We start from the raw sequence: 17,110 nt of genomic DNA on the forward strand, positions 1-17,110 counted from the left end.
GATACTACAGACAACTTGACAGAATCCTGAGAGGTAAGTCAACATATGCCTTAATACTCAGCAGTTCCACTGTAGAAATGGGAATGTGAAAGATGATGAAAACAATCTTGGGAAATACAGTTGTAAGATTATTAAATTAAACAGGGCAAAGGTTGGTTGACTACACAGAAGCGTAATGTGTATATATCACAAATAATCTCTTTAAGAAGAGCATTGGAAGACATTCAACGTAGCTTAGCACCAAGCAAAAGCAGAAAAAACAAAATTATATATATATATATAGAGAGAGATGTTTTTAATGAACAGAAAATTATTGGCTACATTGCATTTTATTACCGACAGCAGTTATTTCAGAATCAGCTGTCTGTGCATGTCAAATTGAGCGGTGGTTGAAATCAATACTAAATTGAGGGGAAAAGACAAACACAGGAAAAAAACACAAGTTGCTGGTTATTGCAACTCCAACCCGATCTGTTCAAACCAGGTTTCGACTCTGGAAAATATCAAAGGAACACAAGTGAAGACATAATCTAGAAGATGCCTTCCATTTCTCAATCCTCTGAAATCTCTTAATGCTATAGACTAGCTAATCATATTTCTTAGAGAAATTTAATCAATGGACAAAAGTTACCATAGCAACAAAGCCAAAAGAGCCTAGAAATCTGAGCCAGTGAGTACTCGATCACATTGCCAAATAAAAGGACGCGGAAGCCAAGCGCAACAACAGTTTAGAGCACAAGCTCATCAGCAAGACATTACAGAGAAGGGGGATGGAATATTCCAGGCAATCTCGCCAGCAGGAGAACCTAAAAAAAAAAAATCGAAAGGAAAATGATCCTAAGATGAAAATTCGGCATGAGACTTAACTAAGCCAGATTCTCTCAAGAGCACATTTAGTGAAAAATCGAAGGACGACAAATAGATGTGAAGTTGAACATGTCGTCTAGCATTTCTATCATGCTTTAGTCTCATTGGTGATTATAATAAAATGACCGTATTTGGAATCTACCAGCTCAGTAACCAATGTGCTGTGCCCAGAAGTGATGATTATACTAAGAAGGTATAATCAGGAAGCACAGCTGGACCCAACCAAATGTGGACAACAGAAGAGAGCTACGTCAGAGGCAACACAATTTTAGAGTCACTCAGGAATTGACTTCTAATGATTTCCAAAAGGAGAAGATTACAAATAAGAGAAAAATATCACAACTTTCTAAGAGCATTTTCTATAGCAGATCAAATCTTTACAATCACATATCTGAGCAAAAGATGTAAAAAAATAGAAAATAGTCAAAGATAAAGACATGCTTCTGGGAGGTAGTGGAAATTTCACACATTTATATGTACTATATATTTATTACTGCACAGAAAATTATCGCTCCCATTACATTATATTGCCAACCTAACAGACATTTCAAAATCATCTGTCTGGGTGTCAAATGAAGCAATGGGGGTTTGCAAGTCAGAGGTGGATGGCCACTTTTCAGGTGTGTTCTATTCCTTTTCAAGTACTGGTTGAACTAGATGGTCTCTGAAGTTCTTCCAGTAGTGTGATTACATACACACAGGAAGGCACTATGCTTGTTGTCTATTGGTTTTTTAAAAAGCATTTGACTTAGAAGTAAATATAGCCTTCAGAGGTATATTCAAATAATGTGTTTCCTCTCTGCATTTAAAATCATATGGGAAGCACACAGTGCACTATCTGTGTATACATGAATTAGTCTAACCATTCTAGGAAATCATTTGGAATTATATCCCCAAAGGCATTGAAATGTGTGTACCTTTTGACCCAGCGATGCTATTGCTAGGCACAAATAAATCAAAGACAAGGAAAGGACTTTCTGTACAAAAATATTTATAGCAGCACTTTTTTTTTACAGCAAAGAATTGAAAACAAATTGGGTACCCAGAAATTGGGGAATGTCTGAACAATTATGGTATATGAATGTGATAAGATATTAGCACCATAAAAATGATAAAAATGGTTGATTCAGGGAAAATGGGAAAGAATTTTGTGAACTGATATAGAATGAAGAGGACAGAACCAGGAGAATAATTTATATAAAAACTACAATAAGGTGAAGGAAAATAATTTTAAAAGATTTAAGAACTCTGATCTAGGTAAGATCAATCATCAATCCTCAACACCAAAGCAACTAAATAATACAGTACCCGAATTGGAGCCAGGAGTTCTGTGTTCAAATCCTTCTTTAGACACTAACTAGCGGTGTGATCCTGGGCAAGTCACTTTGCCTCAGTTTCATTAGCTATCAAATGGGGTTGTTGTGAGGATCAAATAAAATAAATGTAAAGTGCTTTGCAAACCTTAAAAGGGCTATGTAGATGCTAACTTTGATGATGATGGTAATGATGATAATAACCATGATGATGGCGCTGATTCCAGAAGTCTGATGATGAAACACACTTCTTACTTCTTGAGAGAGAGAGAGAAGAGAGATGAACATGATTGACGCATGAATTTGTTTTGTTTGGGTATACTTATTTGTCACAAGGGAAGGCTTTTATTTTTGGCAGGGAAAGTTGTGGGGAGGAAGTAGGGAGGCTGGGAAAACAATGCCAGAAAGAAGAAAAGAACAGCAAAAAAAAAAATTGAGAAAATATACAGAAGAGGTCAGAAGGAAGTTCAGCAGATACAAATAAGCAGAGAAGTGTTGCTACTATTTATAATCTGTCCCTACCACTGCCTGTCCTCATTTAACAGACAAAAATAAATAAATAAAACCTTCATTATAACCATTCACAGTTCAGCAAATCAAATTCCGACATTGCCAAAAATATATGTCTCTGCATTTTATATTAATCAATGCTCTGGTGGGAGGTGAGTGGCATATTTCATCTTCAGTCCTATGAGCTTTGTTTGTCATTCCATTTATCTGAGTTCTCAAATCATTCAAAGTTGGTTTTTGTCTATAATGCTTTTTCATTTTATGAATTGTTCTCCTGGTTTTATTGATTTTTCTCTGCATCATTCAAAGAGGTCTTTCCAGTTCCCTCTAAAACTGTCCATTTAGTCATTTCTCATGGCACAATAATATTTCATCACATGGATATGCTATAATTTACTTAGCCATTCTCTCTACATGAAGGGCACCCCTTCCAAGTTTCCAAGTTTTTGTTCAGTAGTTTCAGTCATGTCTGACTCTCTGTGCCATCATTTGGAGTTTTCTTGGCAAAGATATTGGAGCAGTTTGCCATTTCCTTCTCCAGCTCACTTTACAGATGAGGAAACTGAGGCAAATAGAGTTAAGTCACTTGCCCAGGGTCATACAGCTAGTAGTATCTGAGGCCAGATTTGAATATGGAAAGATGAAACTTCCTAACTTCAAGCCTGGCACATTATCCACTGCGCCCTCAACTTTTGGCTACTATCCAAAGAGCTGCTATAAATATTTTGCCCACATCGGTCTTTCTCTGTTTTTCTGATCTCTTTGGGGGAGAGACCTACTAGAAATATAGCTGGGACAAAGTGTATTCATGGGTTAGTAACTTTTTGAACGTAGTTCCAAATTGCTTTCCAGAATGGCTAGATTGTTCAGCACCTCAACCACCTCTACACTACTGTGCCTGATTTCCTGACCCGCCTCCCCAACATTTGTCATTTTCCTCTATGCCATCTTTGCCAATCAGATGGGAGTGAGGTAGAACCTCAGAGTTGCCTTAGACTGCATTTTTCTAATTGTAAATCATTTAGCGTATGTTTTCTTCATATAGCTATTGACACCTTAGATTTCACACAATCCTTCCTTCTGTTCTTTGTATATGGAAGTGTTTGTTTATTAATATTTATTGAGTTCATAATAAAAGAGAAAGTATACAAAATGTTTTTAAATTGCAAGAGAGTCTATAACAGATGTGACCACTAAGATAACTTTGTTTAATGATTCATTGATTAACAATGTCAAACAAGGCATAAAACAAAGAGACATGTGCTCACCTGAGCCATCTGAGACTTCCAATTAAGATTACAGCATGGAAGGTCATACAGAAACTCAGCTTTTCTACATAAACTCCATCTAAATAGCTAAAAATGAACTGAGAAATACCAATGATAGAGATATCACAGAGAAAACAAAGAGAAGCAGAAGAAAGCATCTCTATCTAGCCCAGAAGTAAATCACACAAGAAGAAAATCAGAAGCTACAAGAGGTGAGTACAGGGGTCTCACTCTATAGAGAAGCCAGTGAGCATACATATAAACAGAGAAGCCAGTAGAGGAGGAAAGATGGACAACATGAAGCCAGCAGCCAGTGTTCTGAGCAAAGAGATCAAAATTAATCATGAGTTCGAGTAATTGAGGATCTGAAGCCAGATACTGATCTTAACCTCCCAGAACAGAAGGAGGGGCAGAACCAGATCTCATAGATCATTGCACAGGGAGGCAATGCTTAACCAGGCACAGGAAATCATAGAAGGAGATCCAGCTCGGCACCTGGATACCAGCCAGTTCCAGGGAGGCTATGCAGGAGGTCTGAGACTATCATGATAAGTAGAACTCTTCCTGGAAACCTGTGAAGATCTGAGCAGGGAGACAAAACCAACTCTGGATTAGAAAGAGTACAAGAAGACTGCATCTAGCTGAGGCCAGAACCCACAGAGGACCACCCAGAGACTGAGACAGAAGTCAGGGATTGAGGCAAGGGGGTGGGGGGAAAGCTAATACTAACCACCCAATCCAGATCAACAGAAGTGTCAACATCCGAATTAGGAGAGGGGATAAGATCAAGCAAAGTCTACTCAACCCATTCAAGAGGGTAAGAAGGGACTGGCTTGAGCAAAAAATGATGAACCAAGAACTGAGGCTGAAATTATGAACAAACAGAAGAAAACACTAAACACAATGAACCAATACTATGGTTTAAGATGAATATTATGACTCAAAAAGAGAATATCACCATAATAGCTACAAACAGAATCTCCAAAAAAAAAAAAGACTTAGTTAAATGAGTGCCTGGAAGAAATAAAGAGATAAAAATTAAATTAAAAAATGAAATGAGAATCTGGGAAGAAAAAATAAAGAGAGAATAAACAGCTTAGAATAGAAGGAGGAAAACCTCTTTCAAGTAGTAGACCTCCTAAAAAATAGAATGAAGCAAGAATCATAGAACATAGTCAAGAGATTGAAAAAAAAAAGAAAATGTAAAATATCTTACTATCAAGAACAACTAACATGGAAAACAGATTGAGAAGAGAGAATTTCAGAATCGTTGACTCCCTGAAAATCATGATTAAACATAGGACTTGAATTTGCACCTGGAAGCCACCCGAAGTCTCTAGAGTTTGTTAAGTAGGAGGAGCGGGGCTGGACACCATCAGACCACTTTGGTAGTTGAGCAGAGAATGGATTAGACTGAGAAGTCTTGAGGCAAAGAGACAAATTAGGCAGCTATGGTAGTAGAAACACTTTCTACCAATGGAGATCAGCTACTGTTCTGCAACTTTTTATTGTTTTAGAGAGTTGTGTGGGGCACTGAGGGGTTAAATAATTTGCCCAGAGTCACTTATGAAGGATGTTAAAAATGGGACTCAACCCAAGTTTCTATCCACTCTTCAACACTTCTCATTACGTATAGTAGCAGTATGATTACCCTTGTAGTATTGTGTTCAGTTCTGGATGTGTGTTTCAAAAAAAAAGGCATTAAACGACTGGAGTATTCCAAGACAGAGTAAACAAAAGGGTGAGGGAATTTGAAAACATGGAATAATACAATGGAAAGAGCCCTGAATGTGGTATTAAAAGGCATAGCTCCAAATTTCTTCTCTATTTCTAATTTCTATGTGACTTTGGACAAGTCTCTTAACTTCTCTGGGCCACAGTTTCCTCCCTTGTAAAATTACTAATCCCTTGTAAAAACTGATCCTTGTCTAGCTCTGAATCTTATGATTCTATACAATAATCTAATGAGAGAATCAGAGTCTTAATTTGAAGAGAAAACTGGGGCAGAGTGGTGGGAAGAGGCCAAGAGGGATGAAAGCTGTCTTCACATGTTAGAAGGGAAGGTCTTCTTGGTCCCAGAGGACAGAGTAAGGACCAAAAATTGGAATTTATAGGTAGGCAGATTTCAGTTCAATACAAAGAGAAACTTTCCAACAAGGTGTTAGAGCACTAGATTTGGAGACAGAATAGTTACCTTGTGACCCTCAGGCAAGTCACAAATATCTCTAAGCCTCAACTTCTTCATTTGCAAAGTAAGACTGTTGGACTTATTGATCTCCAAGATCCCTTTTAGCTTTGACATTTATGATTCTAATTAGAGCTGTCCAAAAATTCAAAATAGGTTCTCAGTCACTGAAAATCTTTGAGTAAGAGCTAGATGGCTATTTGTTGGTAATGTCTTAGAGGTGACACATGTTTTGATTAACGATTAGACAAAAAGACTTTTAGGATTCCTTCCAGTGCTAGGAATCTATGATTATAAGGTATAACCCTACCTTAAGTAAGAAATTGTAGAATTACAGGGGATTATTGGAAAATGTTTCAATTATAAATCAAACTCTTTCCCAAAATCTTTTTGATCTTATTAATTCTCTTATTTTTAAAAATCATATTACTTGGATTTCCTTGATGCTTTGAAGCTTCTTAATATTTGAACTGTTCTTTGGGGATGAAAATAAAGATTTCACATCTGTGAGAAAGAAACATAGCTAGATGGATTTTTTCATTTAATTCTGCTTTTTCTTTCCCTGTAATAACACTCTGAACATAAAAAAAAGAAACTATTAGTTAACTTAAATTCTCAATGGATTCTCCAACCTCTTTTTAGCCAAATCAAAATTACTTTTCACTGCGTATCTTCCAGTCGTGCTTTCAGCATTTGTGTTTAATATGAACCATGGAACATGAGCTACTTCCCTTGAGATATTACTAAATATAGAACCCTCATAGTTGTAATATTTTATTGGGTTCCCTTACCTCATAATGAGTATAGGTTTCCTTGGCTTTCATTTAATCTATTAATTTGGCTTCCTATTTATTTCTTGTCTTGGCCCGGGTCTTTCTTCATTCTTTCTCCATTTGCTTTTTGTTTCTTTCATCCCAGCCCCACTCCATTTCTAGTTTTTTTCCCCCTATATATTTGGTCATTTTTAGTACACCCATCAAATGTGATGGACATACACAGAATCAACTGGGAGGGACTCAGCCTCCCGCTATTGATACCAGGGTCAGCAACTTTGGTGAACTTGAGCAGCCACCTGGTTTACTACTAAAACAATGGATTTACTTACTAGCAGCTAAATGCCACTGTTCCACCTTTGCAGTGGATGTGGGAACAGGGTGAACAGGAATACTGAAGGAAGAGGAAGAGTTGTTACAAAAGCTAGTAGATTTAATTAGACTGGCCAATGTTGGAAACTTTAGGTAGTTTAGACTAGCCTCAGAGTGAGAGTAAGACCCAGGTAAGGACAGGGCATAGGAATGGTACTTGTGCATTATGTGAATTTCTCCAAGGAGAATCTTCCCTGGTATGGGTATGTCTTTTTACCTCTGTCTTGGTGTGTTAATCAATCAATCTATCAAAAAGCAGGTATTAATCACAGGCACTGTGGCTAGAAGCTGAGGGTATAAAGAGTGAAAAAAGAAAAAAAGAAACAATCACTTTTTTTCCAAGGAGTAAATTCAATTCTACCAGAACATAGTAACTGATAGGTAAACAACTTGGGGAGAGGATGTGTGTCTGTATGTTCATTCCCCAGGTGTCTGGCATCTTGTGGCAACACTTGGTACTGTCTGTATGTGGCAAGGGGTCAATGTTTGAGTAAAGGTTGATTCTGTGGTAAGTTGGTTCTTTCAGAGTGAGTTTTGGCTGTGTTTCAGATATATCACTGATCTGAGATTCCTCCCTATCACCTTACGGGTATGTTTTAAGCAACACCCAAGTATAACACCCCAAAAAAAGAAGCATTATTTCCATACTGAAAGCAAAATTCAGTGTGCTAGGTTGCTAATAGTGAAAGATAAAGTTGAGCCTCAGCACAACTGAAAAGGAGTGTTAGATAATGAATGAAGGAGTGAAGCGCTTATTATGCAGTTTCGGTGTGCAAAGCACTGTGCTAAATGCTGGGAATACAAATAAAAAAGTAAATTAATCCTTACTTTCAAGAAAGTCCCATTTTAATGGAGAAGACAACATAGATAGAAACTCTCAGCTGCAAATCAGATAGAAGGGATCCAGGGTCCTTAGGGTGCAGTGGCAAAGCAGATAATTTCTCTTTTTGAATGTCATTTCCACTTATAAAATCATATCAGTTTCTTGTTGAACCATTTTACAATGACAAGGACTTAGGTGACAAGAATTTTCTTTTCTGGGTCTTCCAAAGATGTGGCTATAGCTCCCATGGGAGTCATTCTTATGGGAGTCATATCTTTACATGAGTCACTTTCTGTGATAGCTGCAGACACTAAGCTGAGATCATTGCCATTGTCAAGGCTTTTTGTTTCAGAGTCCTGGGATGTCTCCATCAGCATCTGAGGGAAGATGGCAGGCAAGGTGGTGATAGTGATAGCCAGGCACATTCTGTCTCCTATCTCTCCCCTAGGCTGTGCCTCTGATAATTGGCACTTTGGAGGAAAGAATAATTATGAATTTCTACCACCCAGTCTTAATAGTCTCAGATATTGAAAATATGAGCAGTGAAATAAATTAAGACAACACATTTTTATATCACTTTAAGGTCTTCAAAACCCTTTCCCTCACCACTCTTGTGAGATAGGTATTGGAAGTATTATTATCTCATTTTACAGATTAGAAAACAGACCTTAAGAGGTTAAATGACTGGTCCAGGGTCACACTGTAAGTATCTCAGAAGGGATGTGAACCTTGGTCCCTCTAGCCTTTAAGCCTGAGCTCTTTCATTGACCTACAGTGACTCTCAATGAGAGGAAAGAGCAAATGAAATCTAAGGCATGGTCCCTGTAACTGTGGATTCAAAAGTCCCATAGCAAATTGGTCCCAGACTTCCAACTCATGGAAACTTTGAGAAAATATTGTATTATTTACGGATAATGAGATGTTTGGTACCAAGAGTATGGAAAAGAGAAAAGATATTACCTGTCTTTTGTCATTTGTCTCTCTTTTCCATTCTTCTCCACTCCTGAATCTACTCCATTCTCCTCTACACCAACTCTCATATCTCTTGTTTACTAGGGAAAATTAACTTGAAAATTCTTAATGTTGTTGAGACTATTTAGAGAATTTACTATAATAATTTCTATCTCTAAAGGTATCTCGACGTCTGGGAAGTATGGTTTACATGGCAAGTCTTCCTCTCCCTCTTCCCTTTTCTTCTACAAGAAAATCATCAGATCCATCGACAGGTACAACATCTCCTCTGAATTGCACCAATGGGGCTGTGTTGGATTTTCTTGCTCCCAGGATACGGCAATTTCTAAAACAGGAAAGGAGATAGTGTCAGAAGCCAGAAACAATCCAGATGTCCAAACAGACTTACAAATAATCAGTTTTCCAAAGAGCTGAAGAACTTCAAAATAAAGTCACTATAAAATACCAGCTGTTTCTTCCTCTCAGTTAATATGACCTCAAGTTATTAAATAACCAAAATGTAGATTCTTAGAATATAAAATATTATGTGCATTTTATTTTTGTATTCACCAAGGTATTCAAAGTGTATATAGTATAGAGTGACTATATAGATTTATATCATTGCTTTTGAAGGTCACACATTTTTGTATATCACAGGCATAAATGCAAGACATGAGCCTCTTTCACTTATGGGAAGGTCTTTAAGGTCACATTTTCTTCAAAGTCTCTTTACAAAACAAATAACTGCTCCCATTGAGTAATGAGGCATAGTATATGTATTTGCTTCTGTTCCTTTCTTTTTCTGTCTATATGCAGACAAGGCTTGTATTCATAGGGTAGATTTAGAAGTAGAAGGGACCATGGAGGCCATTGAGTTCAACCTCCTCCTTTTGTAGATGGGAAAACTTAGGCACAGAGTATTTAAGTGACTTGCATAACACATAGTAGGTGCTGTGTAAATGCTTATTACTTTCCTTAGCCTCTTTCTCTTCTCTTCCCTTCTGTTGTCTAGGGTCATAGGAAGTGTTTGAGGTGACTCTTGGTCCAGTCCCCTATCCACTAAGCCACTCCCAGTGTGTTAGGAGAAGATAGTTCTCAGCATAGAAGCCTGCATATAGTAGGCACTTACTAAGTGTTTGTTGAATTAATTTGAATTGCTTGGCAACTTTGGGAAAATATCGTACTATTTAGGGGTAATGAGATGTTTGGTACCAAGAGTGTGGAAAAGAGAAAAGATGTTACCTGTCTTTTGTCATTTCTCTCTCACTTCCTCTCTTCTCCACTCCTGAATCTACTCCATTCTCCTCCACACCAACTCTCATATTCTAATGGTTGTTCAGAAAAGGCATGGGAGAAGGGGTACCTGCTATAATAGACATCACAGGATGAGTGCAGCAAGCCAAGGTGGGATTCTGAAAGGCTTAAATACAAGAGGGGATTCATGTAAAGGTATGAAGGACCTGGGAGAGAGATGAAGCCTTAGACGGAAAACACTAGAGATGCGAAGAATAAAAGGAAAACTGTTTTAGAATGTAAGCTCCTCCAGGGCAGGAACCATTTTTTTCCCTTTGTATCCCCCAAGTACTTAGCACAGGGTCTGTCACACACCAGGCCTGTAATAAATCCTTTCTGATTGACTGGGTGATTGATTTGTAGGAACTAGACTACAAGTGCACAATAAATAGAATCTACTTTCATAGAGCGATTATTATAACACAAGAAACTGGAGCTGACCAAAGCAATTCAACCAGGAAAGAAAGAAACTAGGTCAAGGGTTTTGGAGTGAAAGACCAGGTTAAAATTACTTAATCATCACGTCAAATGGCTATGAAGAGAGAAGTTTCAAGACCTGGTCAATGGGGATAATAATATTACTGCCTTCTCCATGTCATTGTGAGGGAAGCAGTTAGTAAACTTTAAGTTGGTCTATAGGATCCTGGGTTTCGAGTGGGAAGACATCTTAAAGGCTGTCAGATCTAACCCCCTCATTTTATATATAAGAAAACTGAAGCATAGAAAGACATGCTTAAAGGCAGTGAGTGGCAAGGTGAGGATTTGAATTCAGGTCTTCTTGCCCCACATCTGGTACTCTTGCTGCTAGTACTGTGATCCTGCTCATAAATATGGACTATTATTATAGTACAACTTCATGTGACGTGTTTGGGGAATGGAGTGTTCTGGTCAGCTGTCAGGCTCTGATGCTCACAGGATCAGGTAGTAAACATGGCCCCAGGCTGACTCTATGGAACATATCCCCTCCTTGATGCGCTCTGTGTCTCAGACCTGGAGAAGCACCAGACCTAATGTGGAACCCCCACGAAGGCAGCTGGGAGCATGTACATGCCATATGAACTCCTGGCTGCCTCTCCTAGAGAATAAATGAACAGGATGGGGAGGAGCACTTGGCCACTTAAGTAGGGCATCAGGAGCCCCTGGGGCTTCCCTAGCTATTCACCTGGACCAGTTCCCACATTATATATACTTGGAATCTCAAAAAAAGAGATGGGCCAGCTTTTGATGACTCTATGCTAGCTTTGAACTTGCCTAAAGACTTTGTCTTCTCTGACAGAGGGCAGGGCCAAGCTTCCAGAGATCAGCTCTAATGCAGAGCCCCAGCTATGCTCATATACTTGTTCTTAATACTAATAAAAAAAATACTAATCAAGTATTTTGTCTAAAAGAGGGTTGCTACCATTTTTCATGACTCTGCAATTCTTGCAGCAAAGAAGACTGGAAAGTGTGACTGTTCAGATGCTTGACCATCCTTCCTCCCTTAGTCTTACTGCCAGAGAGATTCCTTGGAAGGCTGATTCTTACTTAAAGTGGCCTAAATTCTCTAACGTTATATTCCCCTGGTGCCTGCCTACCAGGTAACCCTCCTCTCTGCCTCTCCTCAGCTTAGAAAGCATCTTTTCCTTAAGCTTCATGGGAAAGAAAGCTCTCCTCTGTCCACAGGAAAGGCAAGATAGTATCATGGAGCTGACCTCAGAGCCTGGACTATCTGAGATCCAGTTCTGTCTCTGACACATACTGGCTGTAAGACCGTGAACAAGGGCACTAAACAGCATTGGTAAAGGGTAGTTACTCCTCTGGGAGTTCCTTATACCAAAGAAATCACAGTTCCTATCAGTCACCTATCCCAATTCCTGTTCTACCACATGCATATGCTTCATATAGATTTCCAAATTCTAAGAAATTAGAATGTGATAAAATAGAAATAATGCCTAAATGTTACTGGGTATAAATTTATCCTTTCCCTGCTAATTCAGAAGTTTCTTTTGCATCATTGGACAGCTCAAGTTCATCAATTTGCTCTGCAGGGGAGGTGTATGGAAGTGTGGCTTAATAGACTCTTTTTGATAAGTAGTTTCAAAGATAACAGAATACTTATTGTATTTTTTTTATTTCTTTCTCTCTCTTACCCAGTCCTTGAAAAATGATTCACCCTCCTTGGCCAACAGAACATCTTTGAATGCAATTGCAATTAACCACAAGATGTCATTGTGGAGCCAGGAGAGGTTAATCGATCTTGAAAGACAATAGCTCTGGCTGCCATTTTGTAAAATCTGAAAATGTTTTGGCAATGCATATATTAAAAGACCAAAGTTTCTGAACTTCTTCCTACAACTGGCTCACTGTCATTCATAAGTTATTTTGTTTTTGACTAGAAGTAATGTTCCAATTCAAGAAATTGCATTTTACTGAAAGAGAGAGAGAGAGAGAGAATGGTACCGTAGCTCAGTACAGTCAAGAAGCCCTTGGTTCAGACCCTTCTCCTGACACTCAGTAACCACGTGGCCATGACAAGTCACTTAGCCTCTGAGTCTGTTTCCTCATCTATAAAATGGAGATTGATGATGCCTACAACACCTACCTCATAGGATTGTTATGACGGTCAAATGAATTAAGGTATATTAAGTGCTCTTTGAACATTAAAGCTGTACATAAATGTGAGTTGTTCTACTTCATAACAAATACTTATAGATATATCTTCCCCCTCTACACTAATTCACTTGATAATCTCATCAGCATGGATTTAATTATAATCTCTATGTTGCTGATTCTCAAATCAACCTTTCCTAATCCAACTCTCTGCTGACCTCCAAGCTCACATCTCCAATTACCTTTCTGACATCTTAAACTGGATGCCCAGTAGACATCTTAAACTCAAAATGTGCAAAACAGAACTCATTATCGTTTCCCCAAAACCTTCCACATACACACCCTCCAACTTCCCTATTACTGTAGATGGCACCACCATCCTCTCAGTCCATCTGACTCCCACCTTAGGTATCATCCTGGATTTCCCCTGATCTCTTGTCCCCTCATATCCAAGCTGTTGCTAAGGCCTGTCAATTTTATCTTTGCAACATCTCTCCATTACACCCCCTTCTCTCCTCTGACACTGCCCCCACTCTAGTGTAGGCTCTCATCATCTCCCACCTGGGCTATTGCAATAGCTTGCTGGTGGATCTGCCTGCCTCAAGTCTCTTCCCACTCTAATCCATCCTCTATTCAGCTACCAAAGTGACTTTCCTAAAGCACAGGTCCAATCATGTCAACCCCACCTCCACTCAATAGACTCCAGAGGCTCCCTATTGCCTCCAAGATCAAATACAAAACGCTCTGTTTAGTATTCAAAGCCCTTCATAACATAGCTCCCTCTTATCTTCCCATCTTTCTTACACCCTACTTCCCATCATGTATTTTTTAATCCAGTGACATTGACTTCCTGGCTGTTCCACAAACAAAACACTCCATCTCTTGCCTCTGGGCATTTTCTCTGGCTGTCCTCTATGCCTGGAATGTTGTCCTTCCTCTACGCTGAATATTGACACCCCCACCCCAGCTTCTTTTAAGTCCCAACTACAGTCCCACTGGAAGACTTCCCCAACCCCTCTTAATTCTAGTTCATCCCTCTGTTAATTATCTCCTATTTATCCTATATATAGTTTGCTTTGTATGTATCTGTCTGTGTGTTGTTTCCCCCATTAGATTGTGAGCTCCTTGAGAGCAGGAACTTTTGCCTCTTCTTTTTATCCCCAATGCTTAGCACAGTTCCTGTCATCATTTAACAAATGGTTATTGATTGATACTTAATAAATGCATCGAAGAATTTGAGCTCTGGCAGGGACCTAAGTGACCATCAAATCTGACCCATCCCTGAAAAAGTGTTCCTTATACAACATACCTAACAAATGGTTATCTTGCCCCTGCCTCAAGAGTTCAAAGGAGGAAGAAGAAATCCCCTCTCAAGTCAGCTCCTTCTACTTTTGGACAGCTCCTTTGGCCTCTTGGCAGCTTCCCTTTTCACCCCCTCCTTCTCCACTCCATTTCTTCTAGTTCTATCCTCTGGGCCAAACAGGAAAAGCTTAGTCTGTCTTCCTCAAGACCATTCTTTAAATACTTGATCATAGCTATCCTTGCCCCACCTCCCATGCTTAAATAATCATAGTTTTACTCAACGCAAGGATTAAATGATATGTATACTATCTTAGAAGACTACAAATCTGTAACTCTCTTTTTTGTAGAGGCATTGTTCACAATTTCCCTTTCCATCCCAACTCCTTCCCTCATACTGGAGGACTTCACATGCACAATAGCGCTCCTTTAAATAGCCCAGCCTCCCAGTTCTTAACTTCCTTGACTCTTGTGACCTACTCTTCCACCTCCACCTGAGCTACACACAGAGATGGCCATACCTTTCCATGATCAAGAACTTTGAAACTCTTTTATCCAATCACAATCTCCTATTGCTCCATCTCTCCCTATGCATTACCCCTCCCAAACCTGTTTTACATCTTAACTGTGACCTGCTATCTCTCAACCCTTCAGAATGTTACCAGCCCATCATCACCCCTGCTCTTGCTACACTACGATCTCTTCTCAGTCCTGCCCATTGGGTGAGCTTATTCCTCCATCCATTCTCCTTTCCTTTTGAATCCCTTGCTCCTTTGCCATATTGCTGCTCACACATCAAGAAATCCCAACTCTAGGTTGCCACCTCCAACTGCCTTCTCTACTCCTATTCTAATGCTATTGAACACGGATAGAAATAAAACAACCATGCTTACTGAGTTCAATACAAATATATGTTATCTATTCTCAACTGGACACTCAACATGGGAATCCTTCCATTCTTCCCTTATTTAATCTATTATACTCCCACCATCAACTGTTCCAAACCTTCTCCTCTTACCTTTAATCGCCACCTCCAACATCTCTTTCAGCAGAGAATGTCACCTCATACTTTAACCAAGAATATAGAAGATGTTGCAATCTTCTTCTCCCTGGTGTTATACCTCAAATCTCAGCTTAGGAGAGGGAACATATTACAGGGGAAAGAGCACTGACTTTGGTGTCAGTAAATCAGAGTTAAAGAAACAACTGGTCTTTACTACCTATGTGATCACAGGCAAGTCAATTAACTTCAAAAGGCTTCAGTTTTCTTCTCTGGGGATTGGAGGAGATGGATTCTTCAGTCCCTTCCAGTTCTAGAACTGTGATCCTGTGGTCATCCCCTATTCTTTGCTACAATTTCAAAGGAAAAGGTGGCCCTTCTACTAGCCGAAGTCAGCCCTCTCTTTATGCCCTTGATTCAATGGCCTCCTTTCCCCTCCCTTCCTTCCCTCTGGTTCTCTAATTTGCAGTTTCTCTTAATCCATTTATTTGTTTCCCGACTGCCTAGATACATACTTACATCTCCCACGTTCTGAAAAACCTTCACTTGACCTTGCCGTTCTCTGAAGCTATCATCCTCCTTCCTCTCCTTCACAGCCAGACTCCTAGAGAAAGAAAAACAAGTTTCCTTCCACTTCCTCCCCACCCCATTCACTTCTCGTACGTACCCTTGTAATCTGGCTTCTAACACCACCGCTCAACTAAAATTGCCCTTCCCAAGGTTACCAGTGGTTGTTTTATTGAGCATTTGACACTGTTGACAATTCCCTCCTCTTGGACAATCTCTTCTCCCTGGGTCTTTATGACACTGTTCTCTCACTGTTTTCATCTTACTTGTCTGACTGCCCCTTCTAAGTGTCCTTTCCTGAACCAATATTCACATCCTGTGAATCAGTGAAGCATGAGTGAAATCCTGGGCTCAATCCTGGCATATCTTCTCAGTGATCTCATCAATGCCCTTGGATTTAGTTATCATTTGTAAACAAATTATTCCCAGATTTCTATATGCTGCCCTAGTCTCTTTCTTGAGCTCCAACTCCAGACCACTAACTGCCTATTGGATATTTCAAGTTGGATGTCCTATGGGTAATTCAAGCTCAACATGTCCAAAATGGGACTCATTTCCCCTCCAGACTCACTCCTTTCCTGAACTTCCTTACTTCTGTGGAGGGTACCAGCATGCTTCTAGCCACCCAGGTTCACAGCTTTGGAGAGTCTTCCCTCTCTTTTACTCATGTTATCCAATCAATTGTTAAATATTGTTGATTCTACTTCCACAACATATCCTGTGTGAGCATCCACTCACATAGCCACCACCTAGTTCAGACCATCATCAGCTTTTAACTAGACTGTAATAGTTTCCTAATTAGTGTTTCTGCTTTTATCCTCTCTTTTCTCTTTTATTTTCCTATCAATACTATTTGTCAAGCATTGTACTAAGCACAACTGGAGATATAAAGAAAGGTAAAAACACATATAGTCCTTATAAGCTCTGAGGATCCTTAGCCCTTCTCCTGCTCTGATGAGTCAGATCCCACTGAGCAGAGCTAACATGGAACCCAAAGGGATTATGGGATTCTTCTCTAATGCCATTGGCTCAAGTCCCCATTATCAGTTACCACTCTTATAGATAATATTTTCCTTATATCGCAGATACCCTACAGTGATGAGGGCCCCAGTGTTATTTAACCAATTAATATCTACTAGTTTTTGCAAAGGGGTGTTCACTGAAAAGATACAGCAAGAAGAGAAAGTGTACAATATTACAGTCTCTCATGGGCCATCTCAGTCCCTGGGGGCCTCTCTCCTCTCCCATTCATATTCCCCACAATTGCTAAATCAATATTTCTAAAGCCCAGGTATCACTA

The 17,110-nt window shown here is 39.3% G+C and overlaps 1 long non-coding RNA gene across 1 annotated transcript; it reads right to left on the reverse strand.

Moving 5' to 3' along the window:
• Positions 1-8,146: 8,146 nt before the first annotated feature.
• LOC144454786 (uncharacterized) lies at positions 8,147-16,109 on the reverse strand. The gene is made up of 4 exons (XR_013483327.1): positions 15,763-16,109; positions 10,305-10,428; positions 9,072-9,408; positions 8,147-8,488 (listed from the first exon to the last, which is right to left on the reverse strand). It is a non-coding gene; the product is annotated as an uncharacterized LOC144454786 (long non-coding RNA).
• Positions 16,110-17,110: the final 1,001 nt, after the last annotated feature.

This window comes from Phascolarctos cinereus, unplaced genomic scaffold, assembly GCF_003287225.1.
Source record: "Phascolarctos cinereus isolate Bilbo 61053 unplaced genomic scaffold, phaCin_HiC Scaffold_7;HRSCAF=346, whole genome shotgun sequence".
NCBI classification, from domain to species: domain Eukaryota; kingdom Metazoa; phylum Chordata; class Mammalia; order Diprotodontia; family Phascolarctidae; genus Phascolarctos; species Phascolarctos cinereus.